Below are 12,659 nucleotides of genomic sequence, written 5' to 3'. Positions count from 1 at the left end.
TATGGTGAAACCTAGTAAGGGGATCCATAGATTGAGTTAAAGCAACACTAGGGCATTAATTAGAAAGAGATTTCAATTAATCAACCTAGGGTTAGACGTAATTAGCCTCGAGAGAGATAATAATATAACTTAGGGATTTCAACGGATCAAGTCAAATGAATAAATCGTCTGATTCAGAGTGAAATAACAAGTGAAGTCTAGGTGGATTTTTCCTTGGGTATTGTCTTAATCAATCGAGTTTTCCCAAAAGCTTTTTCCCAATTTTCTCTTTGTGCACCCTTAGTTTAGTTAATTAGTTTAGATAAACAAATCCCTTAATTTTTAGGCTAGATAATAAAAAGAAAGTAATTACTAGTATTCTTGGTTCCTTTGGTTTCGACAATTTGGTCTTGGTAAAGCTATACTACTGTTCGATAGGTACACTTGCCTTTATCATGATAATAGTTTGTTTCAAGAATGATTAATTATAAATCTTTAAAACCTGTCGCGAATATCATGTATTAAGTTTTTGGCGTCATTGCCGGGGAACTAAGATATTAGGAACACTCGATTTTTATTACTTTAGCCATTTTACTTTATTTGCAATTAAAATTTTTATTTTCTTTTCTAATTTTTCTTTTATTCATTCCTGACAAATTTTTATAGTGTATGACTAGAAGAAACCCGTCGGGACCATTACTGTTTGATAGTGAGATCGATCGCATAGTTCGCAGAAATTGAAGAGAAATAAGACGAAGCTTAAAATACACAGAGGAAGAGCAAGAGAACGATATTTTAACCACAACTGATGAGATGGTTGAAAACCAAGAAAATCTGCTACCTCCTGCTATTGCTGCTAATCAGAATCCTGCTCCACGTACTATGTATGATTATGCTAAACCTTCTTTAACAGGGACTGAATCGAGCATAGTTAGGCCTGCTGTTGCTGCAAATAATTTTGAACTGAAACCTAACACCATTCAAATGATCCAACAGTTTGTTCAGTTTGATGGTTTGCAAGACAAGGATCCCAACACTCACTTGGCAAATTTCTTAGAGTTTTGCGACACTTTTAAAATCAATGGCTTTTCTGATGATGCCATTCACCTTCGGTTGTTTCCCTTTTCGTTGAGGAATAAGGCTAAACAGTAGTTGAACTCATTACCACGAGGGTCAATCACTACTTGGGAACAAATGACCGAAAAGTTTTTATTAAAATATTTTTCACCGGCTAAAACGGCTAAATTACGTAATGATATCTCTTCTTTTATGCAGATGGATTTAGAAACACTCTACGATGCATGGGAGAGATACAAGGACCTTTTGCGAAGATGCCTTCACCATGGGTTACCACTCTAGCTACAGGTTCAAACATTTCACAGTGTCATGAATCCTTCGACTCGACAGATGATTGATACAGCCGTTGGTGGAATTATCAATAATAAGACCCTGAGGATGCTTATGAATTTATAGAAGAGATGCCACTGAATAATTATCAGTGGCAAGTCATGAGGATAAAACCAACAAAAACAACCAGCGTTTTTAACATCAATTCGGTCATCATGCTCTTTAATCAGGTAGAACTTTTGAATAGAAAAATTGATGGTTTTCTTGGTTCTTCACAGGTTCACCCAATAATGCAGTGCAAAGCAAATGGAGGTGGATCAAGAAATTCAAAATATCCACCCTATGGCCACAACATGGAGAACGAGCAGTTAAATTACATGGGTAATAATCATTGATCTCAAAATAATCCTTATAGTAATACTTACAATGCAGGATAGAGGAACCACCCAAATTTCTCATGGGGAGGCCAAGGGAATCAGAGACCACCACCACCTTCAGGCTTCCGACAACGACCTTACCAGTAAGAGAAAAAGCCGAATCTTGAGAAGATGCTAACAAAATTCATCTTGGTGTCAGTGTTAGAACGCCGGTGCCTCCAAGGCATAGCGAAAAAATAAAATAATTAAAAACATTCCGGCGATCCAAACCATGGATCCATGTGTAAGGAACGTATCGGGGTGATGAAGGTTTCAAAATTACCGAAACTTCAATCTGAGTAGACAGTGATGCCTAGGCAATGGGAATCCTGAACCACTATCGAACCAAGCCGTAACCTTTCCGATGTCGGCCTCTACGTAGTCCACCCAGTTGACAATGAACGGTAGAAAAATCTCGAAACTATTTCGTGATTTTATGCTTGACGGTCTAGACCCTTTTGCATAGTTTCGGGCTTATTTATATATTATCTCTTTAGGGTTTTTACCCTTGCCATATATAACACCCTTTTAATTGGTATATCTTTTAATGAATATTAATTCATTAAAATTAATCAACATAATAGTCATCATTAAAATAAATATAATAATGTTTAACCTAAAATTATAATTACATTAATTATAATAATGATTTGATAAACTATATTTATTTAAACTTATATACTGAACCAAATTCATATACTAATGAAATTATGTTCTGATTATGTGTACAACATCCTTGTACGTATAGTATGTTCAACAATTTGATTGCCTAATTAAATTAATTCTATAACTAATTTAATTCATCTGACAATCAGAATACAATACCAACTATGTTTTACTTCGTTCATTTCAACCATAGGGTGTGACCCTATAGGTTCTTGTAACGTTAGCAGTAATATTAGAACGATTCTAATGTTACAAACAATGGGTGGCATCTAGCAATGCATCATTGCTACCTAAGTTACGATAAGTCATGATTCGACATAACCTTATTTGATTAACCTTTCATGCATTAATCCTTAAGTCCTATATCTTTGGAATGGACAAAGTCATGGAATAGTCACACTTGCATAGTCCATCCCATGTTTCTTGATACCTTAAGTGAACTATGATACACAAATAAGTATGACATCTCATCAACTTATTTGAGCATGGCCATGCATTTCTAGTCTCACTCAATCAAGTGGCCTAAGATATTACTCCCATTATGTAGGAGGGACTTATCCTATATTGATCAACCATATCCCTCTACATAGATTGTGGTATATCCAGCATTAGTCTTTATAGAACAACTAGTTACGATGTTAGTTTGACTATATCAAAATATACAACTCACGATGTTGGGATAATGATGATCTCAAGTATGAGGATCATATACATATTAATCACTATGAGTAATGTTGTGACAATTACATAATAATCCAAGGAACATACTCATAGCAGGTCAGTCCAATATGTTGTTCTCTAACACACATATTCATGCATTGATTTTGACACTCCATATCAATGATAACTCTTTATCATCAATCAACTACATGTTAGTCTTAATGCATTATTGTTGTCCTAGCCAACAATAATACTTGACTAAGGATCTTTTAAGAATGATCATATTATTCTCAGGACATTATTATAAAACAGTTTATTTATGTACACAGAAAAGAAACTGAAATAATAATGGCAACGCCTTATATCAATAAACATGATAAATCAAGTATGTTATTACAACCATCTCATGATTGATTGGGCATACTCTTACAGTTAGAAACTCATTTCTAGAATACCGAGACAGCACTTAAAAATCAACAAGCGTCGATCTAAGGGTTTGAAACTCAGATAGGTCAGATCGCTAAATTGATATCTAAACGACCATAAGGTAGCTTGCCGAGTAACATTGAATCTAACCTAAGGGAGCAACTCAACGCAATTACCATTCAAGGTGAGGAAGGGTTAGTTGCACCTAAACCAAAACTGAGGCAAGAAATTGTGGTAAGTAAAGGTAAAGGTGAGGTGGACCACATTGACCAGAAACCAGTAAGTAAAGAGTATAAACCTCGTGTCCCAACCCCAACGCGAGAAGGAAAGACCGCATAGACGAACAATACGATAAATTCCTTGAATTATTAAATAAGTTACATATTAACTTACCGTTTATTGAAGCTCTTTAGCAGATGCCAAATGCAGTCAAATTCTTAAAGGAGCTTTTAACAAATAAGCGGAAGTTGGATGAGGCGTCGCATGTGGAGTTAAATGCGGTTTGCTCAGCCATATTACAGAATAAGTGCCAACATATTAAAAGATCCAGAGAGTTTTATGATTCCCTGTTTAATTGGTAGCCTAGATGTTAATAATGCTTTGGCTGATTTAGGGGCTAGTATCAATGTTATGCCTTACAAAATGTTTAAGCAACTAGGTCTTGGGAAACCTAAACAAACTAGGATGAGTATTCAATTAGTCGATAAAACAATCAGATTTCCCAGGGGGATTATTGAAGATGTACTCGTTAAAATTGACAAATTTATATTCCCAGTTGATTTCGTTGTTCTAGACATAGAGAAGGATAGTAACATTCCTTTAATTTTAGGGAGGCCCTTTTTAGCAACCGCTAAAACAATAATTGATGTTGGCACAGGTGAACTCACACTTCGTGTGGGAGATGAAACAATCACCCTTCAAGCTCGTAATACGAGTAACAAATCAAAAATTGAAGGTGGTTGTATAAATCATTCTACTAAAATTGACCATGTGGTGCAGCCTACATTGCAGGAAATAAGTTCGAAGAACCTACATGAGCCATTTTCAAGCAACAACAAAGGACCTATCTATGAAGAATGAAGGCTACAAATCGAGGAACTAGATGAATGGTAGACACATAAACTGAAAACACATGATACACCAATACCACACCATGACAAGCTAAATTTCTCCCCAAATCAACTTAAGGTTGAAGACAAAGTACTACTAGATGCAGCAGACCCTCGTATTGCCATTTCTGAACCTAACGGAGCAATCCCTCTTATGGTACTCAGTATTTTTCCATATGGTACAGTCGAGGTAATTCATCCCAAATTTGGCACTTTTAAGGTAAACAGTAATCGTCTTAAACCTTATGTTGATAAAATTGATAGCAGGGATGAGGAGTGTAAACTCCTCGCACCATCATGACCATGCACAGAAAGGTAAGTCGAGCTTAGACTATAAATAAGCACTTCTCGGGAGGCAACCCGAGCACTAACGATGTTAACCTCTTTAAAATTTTAGTTTTTAACATCTAATAACAAACTGAGTCAATGAAACACAGGTTTTCTATTCCACACAATCGGGCATACTGGCGTACCTTAGGTCGTGCTAACACCACGGGAGGAGTCACGATCGTGCGATACGGCAGTGTGAAAACAGGGCAAAATTTTTCCTTACATAGGATGCGATAAGTGGCCATGGCTGTGCGACATGGCCATGGGAAAGTCTGTCAAACCAACACGGGCGTGCGACACGCCTATGTCTAGGAATCGTGGTTGAAACTGAGAATTTACCACGGGCGTGCAACACGCCCGTGCCCACCACCCGTGCTCAAGACTGATAAAACAACACGAGTGTACGCATTGGAACACGGGCTTGGGAGAAGTGAACGAAGTAGGACACGATCGTGCAACACGATCGTGTGCACCAACATGCCCAAAGAGCATGGGCATGTGCGAGTCTCAAACGTGCCAAAATTTAGAAAATTGCAAAACATATGGGAAAAAATTAGAGCACACGAGTGTGCCCCACAGCCGTGTGCCCTAAAATCTATATAAACCCCTCACTATTCATCATCCTCTTCCCCAAAATCCCTAACCCCCGCTGCAACTTCACATGCCCTACCTGCCACACTTGTGCACCAAATACAACACCACTTTCGACGATCCAAAGCTCCTCCCTCTTGCGTTTGTTCATTTTTTCCCTCTATTTTCTTCAATCTTTTACTTATTTCATGATATTTTGTTTTATTTTGAGCAAATAATCATAGTTATCATGATAGAAATTTGCCATGTTAGTCAATATATTTCGCTGCATTCATCCATTTTTCTTGTTTCCATAGATTTCATGCTTACCCATATGCATTCATTCACTAGATATTTCCATTAGCATTACTCTCGTAGTCCTTTTCATAGTAATGGTGTAATTTATCTGATTGGGTTTATTTTTTTAAGCATAATTGTTCTTTCGTACTTGACTTCTAGGAAATATCTCTATTAGTTTTACCATGCATATTTTTTCCATGCTATTATTGGGGAGATTTTTATTTCAATTTGCCATTGCAGGCATACTATGTCAACTTCACGTGGCAAGAAGACCACCATCCCCGCTTCGAAGAAAAAGGAAAGGAGCAACGTCCTCCTTGGGTCCTACCGCTGAGATCCGTCACCCTTTCCTCCAGTTCCCCTTGGGACCCCAAAAGGAACTATATCAGATATTACGCGCCCGTACCTTAGGTGTGGGCCGCTGCATTGACTGGGCTGCACTTGAACAAATTTAGATGGCTGACTCGGTTTGAGCCCTCCTGACGAGTGAACTGTAGGGGCTCTTCTTTGAGATCATCGAGCCGAAATACCTCAAGCTCACAATGGAACTCTGCTCGACCTTCCATCTTCAAGTCGTCATGACAAACTTCAACGATCCTGGAACGGTCCAGTTCCGCCTTGGTGGTCTAGTGCGCCAGTTGAGTGTACCGAAGTTTGGAATTGCACTAGGGCTGTACACGGAGGAGTTTATGGATAAAAATAAACTCGACACTCTCCATAGCCACATCTACTACTCTCCATCAAAGTGCTAGAAGAACCTCGTTCCTACCTCAGCCACTTATGATCCTAGCCGCTCTAAGGCGTTGTCCCTCGCCACGTCCCTACAATACCTACACATCATCTTGGACCACACTCTGATAGGACGGCGAGAGAGCACCGGTGTCGTCAACACTCACGACGCCTATTTCTTGTGGAGCATGGCGAACGGGCACGTCTTTAACCTTTCCTACTTCATTGCCCTCGCCATCCGCCATCAGATGGAGCGACATAGGAGAGGAGTCATCTCTATCGGGCCCTATGTGACTCGATTTGCTCGGTACTTTGGGCTCCTCAACACAGCGGCACAATCGTCTTCCCTCACTCTCATCGGCCAGATGTCCTCATAGGGCATCTCGAGCATGCTACATATGAGGATGATTAAGAAATGACGTGGAACCTACCCTCTTCAATACTGCCTTATCCAGTCCACCGAGGAGGAGGGCCAAGATGACATTACTGATGATGTCCCTCCATGTCATAGGACCCACCATCTCAGCCACCACCCATCCATCGTCCAGTTCATGCGGCAGCTTCATACTCTGACATCTTTGAGCGCCTTACTCAATTTGAGCAGCAGTGTTTTCAGCATTTTGATCATATTGATGCTACTCTTCATTAGATTTGTCAGCACCTTCACATCTCATCGCTACCACCACCTAGCGAACCATCCGGCGATGACGATGTTTTAAAAAAAATTATTTATTACTTTTATTTTCACTTTTATCTTTATTTATCTTTTTTAAGTACTTTTTATTTCATTTTCCTTTAATATTAGTTTAATTTTAGTTTTTACAATTTTTATTTTTGGCTATTTCATTACGAGTAATTATGCTTCCTTATATTTCCTAAAGAGTTCCTGATTTTATCACACTCATAAAGAGCTCCAAAGCTCATCATCAAATAGGAACTAAAAACTCCACTGGCAAAGGTTCTCCATGACTGCCATGTCCTGCTCAACCACGACCATATCTACTACCAGATATAATATTCTTTTGGTGCAAGACTTATGGACTAATGAACCTCTACCCCCATCGGAGTATCCTCTTCCACTCTCATCATTGCTTTGGCCGATTATTCTCCATAACTCCAATTCAAGGAGTTCATTTATCATTCAAGAAGTTTCACCTCTCTCCCTATCTTATGATTATATATCTATATTTTTCAATATATCCATCTTTGTACATTGAGGGCAATGTACATCTTAAGTGTGGGGGGTCTTTTATATCATCATTAGAAATCCCTGAATTTTATCTTATTCTCACGTGAATCGCTCATATCACTATTAGAATGAATTTTAATTAATTTATGATTTTTATTGATATGTATTGAATTAAAACATAGGCATTTATGCATTGATTGTTTAAACTTTAAGACATTAGGGAATCAAGCCTGATAAGTTGATTTTTGAAGAATTAAAAACTTTTAGGTTGCTTCCCTAAGTTTAGGTATTATCTTGAGTTGAAATTCACAAGTTTAAACATCAAAAAGCCATAATTTTTGTGATATCTTGAGCTTTTAGAGCATATTTTATTTCTTTCATGCTCACTTTTATTATGAGTGCGTCAGTATTGATTTGTTATTCTAGAACTTGCTTGATTATGCATGTCAAGACCACACCATTTGATTTGATATGTCAAGATGATAAAGGCACTTAGGTTTAACCCACTCACTCCACAAAAGCCTACCTTCATAATTAATCCTTAGTGAACCCCTTTGAGCCTAACAAACTATCAATTGATTTACCCTCAATATTAAGCCATAACCCATTATTGTTGAAATCCCCTAATTTGATCCCTATATTTGTTGAGATTTCATTTGAACTAATTGCTTAGTTATGTTTTATTCTTCGTTGCAATAATTAAGTTCTATGTTTTTTGACTTGTTCTTAAAAAAAACAATACTTACATTCATATTAGTAGTAATTCGTCATTTTTGAGCTTGAGTGTTAATTCCATATTCAAAGAAGAAGCTCACTTGTATTCAACTGATAATTAGTTATTTTTCTAGTTAGGTGATTTCTTCAATTCAATCTCGATTCTAACCTTTTCTTTCAGCTTGTGACCACACCCCCTAACCAAAGCCACGTTACAACCCTCTAAAGACCTTTTTGATTGATGTATCATCTCATTATATATAGTGGTGGAGATTTAATTTTCATGCAAGCCTATGGTAATAACTTTTCATATTGACTAATAAGTGTTTTATTTGATGTCCATAAACACCTCGAGTGATTTGAGTGAATCTTTAGTAAGGATGTTAAACTCTGTGATATTTTGATCAAAGGTGATTACTTAGATGAGGGTGGACACCTATGTTTTCATGATAAAATGCTCAACTTGGAATGTTTGAAACTTTGATGTACTTTTAGTTGATTTTTCAATGTATGAATACTTATGGACTATTTTGAGATATTATTGATAGAGATTATAAATTGAGAAGAATTTATTTTGATTGTGAGTTGAGGATTTTGCTTGAGGACAAGCAAACGCTTAAGTGTGGGGGTATTTGATAAACTATAATTTATACATATTTTTATCCCATGCTTAGCACATTTACGGATGATTTCTCCTTATATTTGGTGAATTCGATGCTCCTAATTCCTTAATTTCATGTTTTATACTTAGATGAGCATAAGAGAGTAAAAAGAGCTAGAAACGGCCCGAAAACGGAGAAAATGGACCCACATGAAAAATCAACACGGCCTGGACTTCCTCACACGGGCATTTCACACGGCCGTGCCTATTTGGCAAGATCGAAGCACGACTTACATGAGTAGACTACACACCCATGCCTATTCAACATCCTTGACCAGGGGCTGGAGCAATTGCACACGAGCGTGTCACACAGGTGTGTCCCTGCCGAGCCCAAGTATAATCCTATTCGGAAAAGGCCACTTTTGAGGGTTCTTAGGCATTCTAAAGCCTATTTAAACACCTGAGGAGGAACTTAGAACATACACATGGAGTAGGAGGCAAGGAATTACTCAAGGGAAGCCGATTGATCCATCTCAAAAGCCGGATTCATCGTCAAGACTGTCCCTTCAATTTCCATTCAGGGGTTTTGGGTTTTCGTTAGGTTTCGTATTCATTATTCTTCTAAGATGTTTTCTTTTATAATTATGAACTAAACCCCCTAAATACCTAAAAGGAATGAAACCTAAGACAGATTTTGTTATTATTATCTGAATTGTATGATAAATATTTGACTTGTTCTTAATTATATGTTCTTAATTCTTGTTTTAATATTCCAAGATATTGATTTAGGTTAATGATATTATTCAGAGGAGGAAAAGACCCTGTCTAGGAGTAAATTTGTCATAATTAAGTGAGTTGATTGCACGCCTAGAGGTAAGGTGATAAGATTTTGCCAAATTAGGGTGAAACCTAATAAGGGCATCCGTAGATCGAGCTAAAGTAACACTAGGGCGTTAATTAGAAAGAGATTTCAATTAATCAACCTAGGGTTAGACGTTATTAGTCCCAAGAGAGATAATAATATAACTTAGGGATTTCTATGGATCAAGTCAAATGAATAAATCGTCTGATTCAAACTCAAATAACAAGTGAAGTCTAGGTGGATTTTTCCTTGGGTATTGTCTTAATCAATCGAGTTTTCCCAAAAGCTTATTCCTAAATTTCTCTCTGTGCACCCTTTGTTTAGTTAAGTATTTTAGATAAACAAATCCCTTAATTTTTAGGCTAGATAATAAAAAGAAAGTAATTACTAGTACTCTTGGTTCCTTTGGGTTCGACAATCCGGTCTTGCTAAAGCTATACTACTGTTCGATAGGTACACTTTCCTTCATCATGATAATAGTTAGTTTCAAGAACGATTAATTATAAATCTTTAAAACTTGCCACGAATATCACGTATCAGGACTCCTGTTGCTGCTACTATTGGACCGTAGCTTTGTGCTGATTGTGGAAAACGCCATCAGGACGAATGTTAGAAAAAGATGGGTGCATGTCTGAGATGCGGATCATTGGAGCATCATGTCAAGGATCGTCCATAGAGGCGCGACCAAGTGCAAGCTACCAGTTTTGGTAATGTTCAGCGGGGTGGTCAGTAACCACCGAGAGGCCGTGGTCAGGCTAGGGGTAGAAATGGTATGGGCCGTAGTCATAGAGCACTAGGCAAAGGTACGGGTCATACTGAGGTGAGGTAGCTGGCACTAGTTGTAATAGCCTGATTTAGGGCCAAAATGGAACAGTGGTTTCGAAACCACAAATCTGAGGTTGAAAATTTTATGATTCGGTGTTTAATTTGATGTTTAGGACTAAATTGAAATAGGTGAAAAATGTGTGTTCTAGTTCATAAAGTACTTGATTGAAATGGGGGTTTTAAGTAGAGATCCTTAAATAATAATTAGACCATTATACTAGTTTGGACAAAAATACCTAAAGGAAGATAAAACACCATAGTTTTTAATGAAGGGCAATTTAGTCATTTGGTAAATAAAATAATAAAATGGGAAAACAAAGCCAAAATTGGTATCATCTTCACCAAGCTTGGCCGAAACTCTCATAAACACCATAGCTAGGGTTTTTCCCAAGCTTTCAAGGTCTATAGTAAGTGCATTCAGGCCCCGTTTTTAGTGTTCTTTACATTTTTGAACTCCTTGTAGCTCAGTCTACCTATTTCTACCATTATTTCGAGTTAAGGTTTATGTTTAAAAATTTACCCATGAATGATATGCATGTATTTTGATGTTCGATGGTAGAATATGAATGTTTGAAGTTAGGAGAGCGATCTTTTCTAAGCGATTTTTAGCGAAAACGAGCAAAACAGCATAATCGGTAAAAATACCTAATGTTCATAAGTACATGTTAGAGTGAGAATTTGATGTTGTCATAGAAGAGAAAAATGTTCAGCATGTCATAAAACATAAGAACAAGGGCTGAAATAAAATTTCTGAGCCTAGGGGAAAAATCATAATTTTGTAAAAGTTAGGGGGCAAAAACATAATTTTTCCATAATGTGATTTTTGGATTGAAATAGATAGTATGAGTGTTAAATAAGCTAAATGTGTTGTTATAGATCAAGAAAGGCGTGGAATCGACCTCGAACGGGGGAAGGAAAAGATTTTGGACTAAATTGCAAAATTTCCATATTTTGCACCGAGGTAAGTTTGTATGTAAATAATACATTATCTTCATTTACGTTTTTATATTGCAGCATATTTCATATATTGTAGCTGATTTTGAATCATAATCGACTATTGGAAGAATGGAAATAAGTATTAGAAAGTGAAATACTTCCTGGTTGAACCTTCGGAATCGAAAGATATAGATGGTATGTAGCTAGGTCACATGTATGGTTCCAAGTGCACATCATGTGTACAAGAGAGCTACAAGATACTATGTGGTAACTAGGTCACATGTGTGATACGAGATGTATACCATGTAGACAAGAGAGCTACGGGATAAATGCAGCTAAGTCGCATGTGTGGTTCCAGGTGAAGGACACCATGTAGACAAGAGAGTTACGAGATAAAATGGCTCGGTCACATGGGTGGTACTAATTGTTCATGTTCACCATGTGTACAAGAGAGCCGAACTATGTGATGGGTGGAACTACGCGCTGAAACCACCAAGTATCGGAGACTCGATCCGATGTGTTCAACGGGAAAATCAACTAAATGAAATTATGTATGACCATGTAATGATAAGTGTAAGAATACACATGTGTAACGTATGAGTAATAAGCTCGATATGTGACTGGAAGTTGGAAAAATTGTTAAGGATAAGCAAAAAATGCAACCAAAGTGTGGAAGATCAAAATTGATAATAAAACTGTTTGGACAGTCGTAGAGATGTGAATTTGAAAAATCACCAAAAATAGTAGGAATTTAATTAGAGGCTTAATGAGATATGAAATTAAAGCTTAATGAGTCTATTTTCATGTAAAAGAAACATAGCAAGTAAAGGGATCCTATACTTTGAGATATTTATATTTTTGTGAGACTTGTTCAGAATGACTACGTGATCCCCTGTTTTAACTTTGAAAAATCATTAAAAATTGTACAAAAGTAATTAAGAAATATAGTTTATATTCATAGATTCCTTATTAAGTCTAGTTTTAAATGAAATAAATTTCA

The 12,659-nt window shown here is 37.0% G+C and overlaps 1 non-coding gene across 1 annotated transcript; it reads right to left on the bottom strand.

The window, feature by feature from the left end:
- Window positions 1-1,221: 1,221 nt before the first annotated feature.
- Window positions 1,222-1,328, bottom strand: LOC128286245 (small nucleolar RNA R71). The gene has a single exon (XR_008276789.1). It is a non-coding gene; the product is annotated as a small nucleolar RNA R71 (small nucleolar RNA).
- Window positions 1,329-12,659: the final 11,331 nt, after the last annotated feature.

This window comes from Gossypium arboreum, chromosome 12 (assembly GCF_025698485.1).
Source record: "Gossypium arboreum isolate Shixiya-1 chromosome 12, ASM2569848v2, whole genome shotgun sequence".
Lineage (NCBI taxonomy): Eukaryota > Viridiplantae > Streptophyta > Magnoliopsida > Malvales > Malvaceae > Gossypium > Gossypium arboreum.
Note: the sequence above shows the minus strand (reverse complement) of the source record. Positions and strands in the feature narration are given on the sequence as shown.